Here is a 14,711-nt window from a genome sequence, read left to right as displayed (position 1 = left end):
TAAAAAGTGTTGACAGCTAAGGAAAAATTAGGTTTATTTAAGAGAATACTATATAAGTTTAATGAGCATAAATAAGTGTTCATTGCAACATAATTTCCACGAGAGAAATTAAAAACATAATTATTGTATTTAAGGGTTTTTTTTTTTTTTTTTTTACTTATAGTTGGGTTATTTATCAGGAGAGGTGAGTGAGCTAGATCAATATTAACAATAGGAAATTTATTTTCGAGAACGCTAAGATCATCTTTATTGGATAGAACTAAATTCAATCAATTTTGGTGGGAGTTTTTGATAGCATTATATTGATGTAATTGAATTAATACCACTGACTCTTATATTATATCACTTTTGCTGTTCTTTAGGCCATTAACTTTAGAGTAGGTGCTAGAATTGTCCCAGGAAATACCGGATAAATTAAAGTCACCAGCTATAATAAGAATACTGTCTGGATATTGAATACTTAACTTTTAAATTTCGATATCATATTTTTGGAAATGTGCAATACAGCTATTAGGTGGAACATAACATGAATGAATTATATTATTTATATTATTGATATTGATCATTACAGATAATTTTTCGCAATCTATAAATGACGTAGAAAGGTATCTGGAGGAATATTTTTTATGTATGGCTATTAGGACACCACCGCCTCTACTATGGATGCTATTAAAAATATTACGGTCTAAACTAAATATTATAATCTATCAAACCAAGTTGAACGTCATTTACATCAGAATCGAGCCAGGTTTCTGTTAAAATTATATAATCAAAATGGTTTAAACTAGGCATATTAAAATAATTTGTAACGGATAAAGGAACAACGAAAAATTATGTGTATAGTATACTTAATATTTAGAAGAGCTTTCATTGCATTGCATTGTATGTATGCATTATATAATATATAATTTACTTCAACTTGGTGTTACTTTTTTTTTTACAGCCTAGAGGCTTGGTTTGTCAGCAAAGTATCCTAAGGTGAACTGGCCTAATGTTACTTGGTCATTTAATTTTACTTACTACATTTATTTATTATATAAATTTTTGTTTTTTGAATTATCGACAAATTAATTGATTATTTAAAATATTTAGCCTTATACAAGTTCTTGTTCTAAATGAACATTCTACCACTTCTTCGGGTATATTAAACTCTCCAGTACTTAAAATTAATTTGTTTTTTAATGTTGTAATAAAAATTTTAGGAGCTTTTGACAGATTGTCATGATGCAAACTTCTGAAATATATTTCTAATTGCTTTATTGCTCGCATTAGGTTGTCTGATGAGATTTTTAATTGACCTCTTGATATATGATTAGTCATACACTTTTTTTCTTCTGTATCTAAATCTATCAAATCTGAATATTTATTTGAGAACCGATTAGCTTCATAATCTGCCACAAATTCTATACATTCTCGCAAGTTCTAGCAAGTTAAAATTTGATTTTGGAATATCTGTTTCCTTTTCACAAATACTGCGATTTCTGAATCAACAGTATCATTACAAATATTTTTGAACAAATCTGAACTATTGAATAACTCTGATGAGATACATTCTGTATCATTCAACTGACTATCTTCATAACTATCTTCATAACTATCTTCTGTATTGGTATTTTCAATGAATACTAAGTGAGAATGCTTACCTAATGTGTACTACCTTAAACTAGAAAATATATTGAATTATAAGTGATATCTTGCAATCTTACTCAACATAAAAACAAATAAATTCTAACCAGTAATTAAAATCCAATGCAGTTATATTGGTGCTTGCCACTTCCGGCCATTCCTTTTAGGAAATTAAATAAATTTTCTAACATATCTTGATTAAGTTTTCTAGTCACGATTTATTCAAGACCGTATAAGTTTCTTACATCTAATAATAATTTTTTTAAGGATGAATTGGTAACCAAAATTCCTACAAAGAAGTTTGAATTTGTATAGTGTGAAAATAATATCTGTATATTTTTATAGTCTAAAATTTGAATAAATAATTTTAAAATTATATAAGTATTTTACCCTTTTGAAAAGGGTAAAACAGGTTTTGGTGAACCCCTTTTAGGTTGGTTTCGCTCCTTTCTTCTTAATGGATACCAATTGGTTAAAGTACATAGTATTAATTCTGACTTATTATTAGCCTCATCGGGAGTTCCTCAAGGGAGGCATCTGTCTCCTCTTTTATTCTCTCTTTTCATAAATGGAGTTAGTCGTACTCTTCTCAACTGAAAGTTGCTTTGTTTTGTGGATGACATGAAGCTTTTTTTTCAAATTAATACACAGGAAAATTGTATTAAGCTTCAGCATGACTTGAACCGGTTTACAACTTGGTTTGAGGCGCTGGGCTTGTCGCTAAATATTTCTAAATATCAAGTTATGTCTTTCACTCGCTCTAAATCTCCCATAATACATTATTATTTTATCGGCGATCTTAACCTTACTCGTTAGGGTGTCCCTTATTTATAAAATTTAAAAATTACAAAGTGCCACCCCCTAGAATTATTCGAATACATGAAAAAATGAATTGTACAAAATTAGGAGACGATTGGTCAACTCTAAGATGTGCACCAAGGGAGTTAAAAATATCCCGCCAGAGGTGATTTTTTAGTTTTTTTTGTCTATCTCAAAAACTTTAGCTTTTGCGAAATAGTTTATTTGAATTTTTTTGTAGGTATACAATTTTTCTATAAAAAGTATATATACAAAAATTTTTGAAAAGTTCTTATTTAGCCATAAAAAAATAAAAACGTATATGTTCTATTCTTACCGTAAAAATTGTTAATATATAAATAGTTCATTGTAAAAACAAAAAAAATTCATTTAACCGTTGTTTTTAATTTAATTTTCTATACATTTTTAATTCGACCTTTTTTCTATTATTCACTATTCAAAACCTACATTTTTTTTAATTTTAAATTAAAAAAACACATCAGAGTAAAATTAATACCGTTTCAGCTTCACATTGAAGCTAAAATAATCCTAACTTATAAATTTATATACAATCAGAAACTATTTACAAAAAAAAACGTACTAAAAAAATTTGCTACATATTTTAAATAATTTATCTTTTTTAAAATTCTTGGGATAATGTGCTTTTATTGTAATAAGGAAAACAACTCCGGTATTCTGTAACAATTTGTAATAGATATTGTTTTTGTGCTTCGCGTTTGTTAAAATATTATTATACTCTTCTATGAGTTTCACGCCCCTCTCTGCCAAATCATTTATAACTTATAAATTATTTACTATTATTTTTCTTCTAATATATTGATTGTTGTCTTTCCACAACAATGGATTGATACTTAAAAAATCGATTTCAATGTCATATCTTTCAAACAACTTTTTTAATTCAGTTGAAATAAAATCATCTACACTTTTATTTTTAAAATCATAAATTTCATTTACTCCTACTACTATACGTTTGTTTGTACATGGATCTTCATGATAACTGTGTATACATATGATGATAATGTGTATACATTACAAACTTGGCATTAATACCATGATAAGAAATTAGATAAGGCAATTATTACTTATCACTCTCATTCAAAAGTATATTGAAAAGATAGCGTTTTCTTCTGTCATTTTCTCAATACGTATTTCAATGTTTAATACCGTAAAATAATACATGAAAATTCAAATTTTCACAAACTTCAAAACGCAACAGAATATTTAATACTGAATATTAATAAGATATTTTTTTACTAAAATTTTTCTTAAATTCTACGCTACAAAATAGCTATCTTAGATTTTTTTTTTACATTTTATTTAAAATTTAAAAATAAATAATATTTTTAATAAAATGTAAAAAAATTAATTATTGAGATATAGCTATAGACCTAACGTCTAACTATTATTTAAAAAAAAAATCAGCTAAAAATATTAACTGGATCAAAAGTTATTTAAGTTGTCAGTGAGTGGTGGGTCACCCTGTATTATGATTTTATTATTTTAAATTATAAACGGGTAAAAAAACCCCAACAACATAATGCTATAGAATAAATACAATAATTTCTTAGTTAAAATAAATTAAATGAAAAAATACAATTTTAACTAAATACTACTCAGATTTATAAAAACAATTAGAAATAAACAAATTACAATACACAATTAGATAATGCATTATAAGTATTCGACTTGAAGACATCACGAGACATAAAGAAAAAATCAACTAAGTTTAAAATTTTATTAACTAACAAAAGGACTCGAGGAAAATATGATGCTGAGCTATAATTAGTGGTAAAGAAAAGAACATAAAACAGTTTAATAACTCTGAGGTTTATATGACANCATTTAACAAATTGATGTATTAACTTAAAATGTTTTAAGTGCACACGAAACTTAGGGTCGTAATAATTGTAAACCTTTTCACTGAAAATAATTCCTTAAATAAAATTATATATAATTTATGAAGCTCTTTATTTTATGTTTTAGAGCCCTATTTGATTTTCAGCGGCCTTTAATGTGGTTTTGAAAACTACTCTTTTAAAATTGCTCTAGTCCTAAAGAACTTTCATCACACTTTTATTCCAGTCATTAAGTAATAGGAATTTTTTTGTTAGTAAACACTTCGTTAGTAATAAAAATTTAAAAGCAATTATTTATTTCTATCTTATTAGGAATATACTTAATCCTTATGCAATTTTATAGAGATATAAATGATGTTACAATTGCCCATTAAAATCAAATATAGGTAAGAACTAGAAACATGATTTTATAAGATTTAAACAAATATAGTACTATTTGCGAATTTTTGGTAGAAATATTTTAAAGTATATTAACCAAATAATGACAACACATTCGAAAATAATTTAAATGAATAAATATGTTTGTTTTAAATTGCACTATTATTATTTTGCAATGTAAGTTTTTAACTTAACAGTGAATAAAAATTTAATTTTTTTTTATTACAAAAGCTAAAGAAAAATGTTTCGAATAGAATGTATTTAGAATTTTGAGTTTTATTCAAATTAGGGAGCTTTAGAGAAGTTATTAAATAAAATGAAATGAAGAAACTTATTTTTCTTGTTATATATATATGAAATATTTTCTTTATAATTAGTTGTACTAGCAGTTACTAAAAAAAATTTACTTAATAATTAATCAGGAGTATATCGAAGGTTATTAGATTAATTTTGCCTTTAAATATTTTTTTGTTGTAATATTCGGAGGACTAATTAAAAATTGTATAACACATCCAATGTGTCCTAAAGATGGCTGGAGGTAAACCATTATAATAACGGAATTTAACGCACTTATAAAATACCAAAATTTTACAATATTATGATATCTCTTTACATTAGTTAATATATTTCAAAATTAAATTATTTTTTAAAGTTATTTACACAATTAATTTCAGATTTAAATCACTATATATCACAATGGATAATTTAAATTATATGTGTGTTTTATAAAATCAATATAATTTTAATTTTATATTATAATACCTCCTTGAGTTATTACATAATATAATTATTTAAGCTATCAATTATTTAATACTAATAACTTATTATTAAGTATTAGCTTATGTAAAATATTAGCTATTAACTAATTATATTTTTAGTAGGTTTATTTCCAGAAATAACTTTTTTATCAAAATTATTCGTTTACCTTAAAAGGTAATTAGGAATACTTTATTAAAACTGAAATTTTCGTTTGGTAATAATCTTTTGTTAATTATTTGATTATTTTTAACAAACATATTTTGAAATAATTGAAAAAAACATATGTAAAATATCAAAATAATAAAATGGTGAAATCTATGATTTCTATATTATTTTTGTAATTAATTTGAATTAATATCACTTTCTTCAGCAAAAAAATAAACAATGAAGATTACTTTTATTGATTATTTTTATTTTGTTACTTCAATAATTCATTTAATCTAAAAATTATTATGTAATTTCATCTATTTAGATATTTTTTTTTAAACTCGAAGTTAAAAAAAAATTAATTAAATCTAATGTTGGTGTTAAGCTTCCTAAAATGGACCTAAGATGAATCCTTGATTCTATCAATTAAAAAAAGTTAGAATATTACACTATTGATCTTAAAATGTATTAAATAGTGCTATAATTTTCTTTGGAAATATTGTGCATATAATTTGTTATTTATCTAATCTTTTTACTCGATTACAAATACTTTGTATCAATAAAGCATATCGCAAGAACCAAATCCAAATTTATTAAGTTTTAACAAAAGAATAAAATATGTTTAATTTTATATTTTTTATTTTAATATTGGATATTCTATTATATGAATCAATTCATAATGGTTTTCAATAGAGCAATGTTAATTTTCATGAACTTCATTTCGATCAGCTAATAGATTTACTACGTTAATAAATCAAAAAAAAAAAAAAATTTTACTATAATATAATCAAAAGGTTAATATATTTTTTTTAATAATTTTAAAATATCTATAAACTAGGGTTTGTATAAACTTATAAGTTGGCCCAACGTACCTTTTAGAGATGACTTCCGTGTTGCTTTAGATTTTACGCGTATTGGAATTATAAACATAATTTCCCAGAGGTGCTATATAAACAACAAAAATATTAATCATATCCTGATATTTCACACAAAATTCTCATACAAGTTGAGGGGTCACTTGATTTTTATAAAATAATGACGGATTTCCTCATTTTGATTCCATGATAAATAAAAAACTTTGAAAAGTTCCAGAAATATTCCGAGCTTCAAACATTTGCTAAAATAAAGCTAATGTTATGTACGATTTCATGTTTTATTTTGTCAACTTTAAATTATCATAACATTTCGAAAAATGTGTGGATCAATACAATTATTTTTTCATAACTACTTTATGTTTACTTATTTTATTTGATATATATTTTAGAAAAACTTACTTTTGACCTGACCATACAAGGGATTCAAAATAACAATATTTACACATAAGTTAAACTTTTTCTACTCAATTTTTAAAAAATTTCCAGCAATATTGAGACTTTTGTTTAATTTTAAATTAAAGCTTATGTAATATACAATACTGTGAAAAAAAAACAAATTCGAGATATAGTGAACAGGTTATCACATTCAAAAATATGCTATTTATGTGTTAAAATTCTTGGTTTTATATTTCAATTTATTTTAAAATACCTTATAAGAGGGTACATTGATTTTCATGAATATTATATAAATAATAATTGACATAGAATTTAATTTTACAATTATTTTAATATTTTTTTTCTTAGTAAAAAAATTAATTTTAAAATTTAAATCAGCTTAAATAGCCAATTACATTGCCTATCGCAATGATTTATTTACAATTTTTCCTTAATTGTTTTTATGTTATAGTTAATAGTTAATAATAGTTATTAGCTATCAGTATTTGTTATTATTTGAATAAATAGTGTTTGTTAATTATACGAATAGAATTTTTAGAATTGTGAAAATGGTACCAAATGCTATTTTTGTGTGAAAATTATCGATTTTATATTTTACATTAAAATGCTATAACTTTTTAAAAAATGTATGGCTTAATACAATTTTTTATGAGAAGTAGTATTTATACACATCTTCCATTCGACATATTTTTTTTTTAAATTGGACCAATTCCTTATATATATGGGGGGGGTCAAATGTGAAAAATACATATGGGAAGCAGAACGTTTTCAACTGAACTTTTGAAATTGTTCCGCAAAGTCTGATACTTTTATATATATCTTAAATTAAAGCTAATGTAATGTACTTTATATGGAAAAAAAAAATTTCGCACTTTATTTTGTCTTCACTGTGAAATGGCCAACGTATACTATTTTTGTGTCAAATTCTGGATTTTATGTTTTACATTTTTAATTTTATAATGTTATAACTTATTGAAAAGTGTATGGATCAACACAATTTTTTTATGCTACATAATATTTATATCCTTTTTTCATTCGACATATATTATCTTAATCAGGATATTAATAAGGAACTAGCAGATCATGTAGCTTTTGGAATAATCCACCAATTTTTTAAAATTAAACACTATCTAAAGATTTGCATTGAAGCGTTTATTTTTGATAGTGATTTTAATCACTCTCAGATATCATTATACTTGATCCAACTATGCCACGTCACTACTGTGCCGCTATATACTTGCTATATTATACTATGCCACGTTATCACTGTTCCGCGACACCCCTGTGTTGGTTTTTTTTAACTATAGCAGTCGATTTTAAGTAGAAGATAAGGTGTCGGGACAAATTTTTTTTTTCATTTTATAGTACATAACATAAGCTTTAATTTGATATGTGTGTAAAGGATGCAGTATTTCCGGAACATTTTCAAAAATTAAGTTGAAAAAGTTAGTTTTTGTAAAAAAGTTGCTATTTTGAATCCCCTTTGTGAGCAGGTTAAATGTTAGATCTTCAAAAAAATGACATCAAATAAAAGGAAAATATCTAAAGTTTCAATAAAAGAAAATTAAGTTTATTCATTAAGTTTTGAAAAAGTTACGAAAGTTTAAGAAAAAAAAGTAAAAAATAAACGTCAAAATATACTGATTTTTAAATTGTATTTTTTTTGGAGATTTCCCCCATTTACGTGAAACAAGAGCAATATTTTCAATTTTCAAGGGTAATATCTTCAACTAGTTAAAATTTTTGATATTTTGACATATTGTTCATCAAAATCGGTTCAGTGATACCTTCTCAACTATGCATTAAACCTAATAAATAAGAAACATGGCTATTTTCACCCCCACCCCCCACCACATGAATAAGTCCAATAATATATTACTGTTTGGATAAATTTATACCATGTTCAATTAAATAAAAGTGTCTGTTACACTTTGAAATGAAATAGTTAAACCCTAATACGGCACAATGGATGGACCTAAACATTTTTGTTAATTATTTAGTCAAATATTATAATATATTAAATAAGCTAAAAAATTCACAACTTTCTTAATATTTGTAAAGAATCTAGTGATCGATAATTAATCAATAAGTCTGAATGAATGTTATTTTCATATATAAATTCCTTCTATACTAAGAGATTATAGATTTCTATAAAAAATTGTTTAATTAGAATTAATAAAAATTTTATTTTGACCTCAAATTTCAATAAATTATTGCATATTAAAGTTATTATAGTAATGTCGTAATCAGCGGTTTTTAAGGATTATTATTTTCGGGATATTTTTACTAATGAATTAGTGTAACAAGTACTCAGAAAAATTTTTATATTATTTTAACTCTTTTATATTGTAGTTATAATTATAAAAACAATAAAAAATTTGATAAAATATATTTTGTAATTAAAAAAATTAAAAAATGTCTTATAAGAAAAACTTTTATTTTTATTATTAAATTTATATAATTTTTGTACGTTATTATACTAGCATCACATACTAAGGAATTCAATAATAAGTATATTTAATTTATTTTAAATTGGAAGTTATTTGAATTTAAATAGTAATTTAATATATCAATTTAGCTTTGACTAACAGCCATAAATAAATTTTATTATTTAGATAGTTTGACGTACATTATGTACCAGGTACATGTTTAAGTAACAAAAAATAGCAAAATTACAAATAGCTTATAAATTTTAAAGTTTAATATATTACTAATTATTTATTAAAGCATCTACCTTTTTTTCGTGGGCATTATTTTGGTCAAGATAATTCCCAACACTTGAGTTAATGGGGTAACATATTTTTCTTATCAAAATTATCAATGACTTTATGAGTAATGAATCTGCTTTTTATTAAATCAAGACTTATCAAATTACTACGATAAGTCATTGCAGCGAGAAACTGATGTCTTTGAAAACAAGATGTCGTAATCGCAATATCAGGAGAACTTAAAAAAACAAATTGATCGAGTTTTAAACAAAATAAAAAACTGTACAACGTTTAACGCATTAAAATATATAAAAATGAGTCATTTAGTAATTAAAAATACATAAGAATATGAAAATATTATAACTTAATTATATTTTCATATTCTAATAATATTATACTATTAAATAAATAATAATTGCTAAGAAATTTAGAAATAGAGTTCGGAGGGACCACAATTAAAATTGATGAAAAAACTTAATTAACACGCTTATATTAGTTTCACCTGTATGTATGTATGTATGTATGTTTTTTTTTTTTTTNGTATGTATGTATGTATGTAACTCTCCAAACGCCACGCGTTATCGTATATTCCGTCGTCTAGATTAGACTGTCATAACGCATTCACCCCACCCCACGCCTCGCTCAACACACGCAGGCAATACTATTCCTGTATAAATTTATTTTTGGTTATCGTTTAACGAACACTAATACAACTAATACAACACAAGATAAGATAAACATTTATCGATCTTGTCTATGATTAAATGCGAAAATGGTCATGTGTTGATTGAATATTATAAAACTAAAATTGATTTAAAGAAAAGATACTCGTGGTATTAAAGAAATACTATAAATAATCAAATAATTAAATTAAAAAAAAAACAAAAAGATATATAAAATTAAAGATTAACAAATTTAGTAAAGCAAAATTTTTTTTTTTAATTTAAAGCTATTTTTAAATTTTATTCAATGCTATAAAATTCAACTTAATAACTTAATTAATTTATATTCAAGTCAGTATAAACATTTGAAAAGNTGTCTGTTACCACTTTTTCTCAGCTCTCACCGAACCGATTTCTTTCAATGATACGTCAAAAGATCACAAATCGTATCTAGTCGAAGCCATTACCCTTAAAAATTGAAAAAAATTCCCTCGTTCCCCGTAAAAGGGGGAAACCTCCAAAAAATTTACAAATTTAAAAATCGCTAATTTTCGAAATTTTTTCAATTTTTTTTACTTAAAAGTGCCATAACTTTTTCAAAAATAAACATATCAATATAATTCTTTTTTATATAGATGCATAATATCATTACCTTTCATTTGGTATATTTTTTTCATAAATTTAACCCTTAACCTGCCCACAAGGGGGGATTNAGCCCTTAAGCTGCCCACAAGGGGGGATTCAAAATGACAACTTTTTCACAAAAAATTGACTTTTTTAACTTAAATTTTGAAAATGTTCCGGAAGGTCTGACACTTTTATATATATCTTAAATTAAAGCTAATGTAATATGCTTTATCATAAAAAAAAAAATTTCGGACTTTATCTTATCTTCATGGTGAAAATGGCTACCGAATGCTATTTTTGTGTGAAAATTTTCGATTTTGTATTTTCCATTTTTAACTTTATTATGCTATAATTTTTTGAAAAATTCATGGATCAGTACAATTTTTTCATGAGAAGTAGTATTTATATACATCTTTCATTTGACATACTTTTTTTTTAAATCCAACCATTTACCTATATACGAGGGGTGTTTAAATCTAAAAAATGCACGTAGAATGTAGAACTTTTTCAACTTAACTTTTGAAAATGTTCCGAAAGGTCTGACACTTTTATATATATCTTAAATTAAAGCTAATGTAATATGCTTTATCATAAAAAAAAAAATTTCGGACTTTATCTTATCTTCATGGTGAAAATGGCTACCGAATGCTATTTTTGTGTGAAAATTTTCGATTTTGTATTTTCCATTTTTAACTTTATTATGCTATAATTTTTTGAAAAATTCATGGATCAGTACAATTTTTTCATGAGAAGTAGTATTTATATACATCTTTCATTTGACATACTTTTTTTTTAAATCCAACCATTTACCTATATACGAGGGGTGTTTAAATCTAAAAAATGCACGTAGAATGTAGAACTTTTTCAACTTAACTTTTGAAAATGTTCCGAAAGGTCTGACACTTTTATATATATCTTAAATTAAAGCTCATATAATGTACTTTATTATGCAAAAAAAAAATTTCGGACTTTATTTTATGTTCAAGGTGAAAATGGCTACCAAATGCTATTATTGTGTGAAAATTCTCAATTAAAAATTCTTTTTTATATTTTTAACTTTATAATGCTATAACTTNTTTACATTTTTAACATTATAATGATATAATTTATTGAAAAGGTTATGGATCAACATAATTTTTTTATGAGAAATAATATTTTTTAATAATTCCTTTTTCATTCGACATACTTTGTCTTAATCAAGATATTAATAAGGAATTAGCAGTTTATGAAGCTTTTGGAATAATCCACCAATTTTTTAAAATTAAACACTATCTAANTGGAATAATCCACCAATTTTTTAAAATTAATCACTATCTATGATTTGCATCGAAGCGTTTTTTTTGATAGTGATTTTAATCACTGTCAAATATCATAATACTTGATCCAACTATGCCACGTCACTACTGTGCCGCGACCCCCCTGTACTGGGTTCTTTTATCTTGACTTTTATTGAAAAAATCACTAGAAAACCTCTAATATAAGTTTTTTTATCGTTTTATAGAATATTCTCCGAAAAATCGAGGTCAAAACCTTAAAATGCTGTGCACCTCGATTTAAATTTTTCCAAATGATTTTAAATTTTTAGAATATTATTTTTTTATACTAAAGAAAAAAATGGAGGAGTGTCCTAATGGAAATTAATGTGTTTTGCTAAAAAAAAAAAAATTAAGTGACTTTTAAAAAATGATACTTTTGGCCGCCTAAATCAGCGTTTCATTCCACTGTGGGTCGTAGAAAAAAATGAAAGGTCTTACTATATATTTTATATTTTACTTGTGTAGGTAGTTAAATTCTATGAGAAGCCTCCATAAAATTTTTCTTAAAATATCTTAATGTAACAATGCGAACGATTATTCAGGGAGAAGAAATAAAAATTAGCCTGTCACACAAGTTTTCTATCAATGATAAAAAAATAACATTTTTAGGGAGTTCTTTTTACTTTGGTAGCAAACACCAACCAACATTCAGTGCACGCCTCTGTAATTATTGTAATGTTTACCTTAAAACTAGTATGAGGCAAAATCTAAATGATTGGCTCTAATTACATTAAGTGTACCAATAATAAAAAAACTTATTTTTTACCTGAAATAACAATTTTTTAAAGCGTTAAAAATAATATATGAGTATATACTTATATCATTCGCCAAGCTTATGACTATTAATTTAGAATCAATTGACAAAACACTTTTTAATTTTATTTTATTTTAGTTTACAGAAACGACAAAAAATTTAAACACTGTTGGAAGATTTGAGATGTATTACATTATTAGTTATCAATACAATGACCTCTGAGTATTATTAAAATAAAATAAAAACACAGTTTGTTTTTTTATTTTTATATTAATTAGTAAAAGTATCTTATAATTATTACGTTAAGTAATATTCTAAAAGTATACATAACATATAGTTATATATTAAATGATTATGTTTTAATCAATACAGTTTTATTTAATGATAAATGACAATGATTTTATTTTGTATCAGATTCGTTATCTGACAAATAGTATACAGGGGGGGGTAAACTTATTATTTGTTTTTTAAAGTAATCTGTAACCTCATTAATCAATATATCATCCCAATCCGGTGTTTCTTTTATTCGAACAATGTGTTTTTCACTGATATCAAAACCAAGGTTTTCATTTACTTTATCCATTAATATTTTATGATTTTCAATTTTTTTTTCTATAGATTCAATTGAATCAGANAAAGTTAGATTTTTTTACATTTTTATCGTAATAGATCACTTAAAGACAAATCATAGTAATCATTTCTAATTAACTTTTGACGTTTAAAAAGATTTTACAATGGTAATATTCAGAACTTAATTAATTTTAATGATTTACTTTAACTACATGAACCAATCAAAACAAAGTTGTTAAAAAGATTTACTCAATTGAGCGTATTATAAAATTTGATTATAATTGTAAAAATCCATCGTTAAATTCAGGTGAAACTAAAAATCATAAGCGTAGAATATGTGGGAGATTGTGTCAAGTGGAAGCTTAGGATAAGGGTGGCCGACCCCAAGTAGTTGGGATTAAGGCAAAGAAAAAGAAAAAGATTACCAGAAATTCCGGTGGCAATTGACATAATATGATTGTTGTTTGGGAATGTACAATTTAGCGTTTAGTTGGGTTTAAACAATATAGCGTCAAATCAATTATCTACTCTATCGCTTGTATGTTAATAAACACTACACTTTAATGATACACTAAATAAATAAACTCACACATACACACATATGCATTTATAACATTGTGTCTAATGTAAGTATAACATGATAAAAAGTAACCGTAAAATGAAAAAAATGGAATATAAATTTTATTACTCATATTAAATGTAATGTAACTCGAAAAATATTTGTTTAAATGAAAAAATATAAGATAATTTTTTGTTAATAATTGTCTTTTAAACAACTTTTGTACGAAACTTTTTTTGTAAGTTAAATATTTTTTGAGAAAAATAAATAAACTCATATTTTTGAACTTTTGCGAGGCTGTAAAAAAAAATGCTCAATTTCAATCAATGAGGACTATTAGTATGTCATTATACATATTTTAATTCAAATATTAATAAAACAAAATTTGGTTAGGAATTTTTTAAGAAATTTTTCCTTTGTTGACTGGCCTAGATGTCAGTTTTAAACTTGTAATTGAGCTAAAAGTTATGGTAATATATTCAATTTTTTTTACTATAAACTTTCATAAATCTTTNAATTTTTTTACTATAAACTTTCATAAATATTTATCAAAAATTTTTCATCAACTTTAAAGAACCAAAAAAATAGGTTAAAATTGAAAATTTGGACTGATTATTTTTAACATATTAAAAATCAAATCAGTAATAATTTGAAAACAA

At 24.4% G+C, this 14,711-nt stretch overlaps 1 long non-coding RNA gene across 1 annotated transcript; it reads right to left on the bottom strand.

The window, feature by feature from the left end:
* Positions 1-6,361: 6,361 nt before the first annotated feature.
* Positions 6,362-9,807, bottom strand: LOC126894316 (uncharacterized). The gene is made up of 3 exons (XR_007701380.1): positions 9,591-9,807; positions 6,860-6,999; positions 6,362-6,702 (listed from the first exon to the last, which is right to left on the bottom strand). It is a non-coding gene; the product is annotated as an uncharacterized LOC126894316 (long non-coding RNA).
* Positions 9,808-14,711: the final 4,904 nt, after the last annotated feature.

The sequence above is a fragment of the Daktulosphaira vitifoliae genome, unplaced genomic scaffold, assembly GCF_025091365.1.
Source record: "Daktulosphaira vitifoliae isolate Bord-2020 unplaced genomic scaffold, ASM2509136v1 Scaffold_1, whole genome shotgun sequence".
Lineage (NCBI taxonomy): Eukaryota > Metazoa > Arthropoda > Insecta > Hemiptera > Phylloxeridae > Daktulosphaira > Daktulosphaira vitifoliae.
The sequence above is the reverse complement of the archived record's forward strand: the minus strand, read 5'-3'. Positions and strand labels throughout refer to the sequence as shown.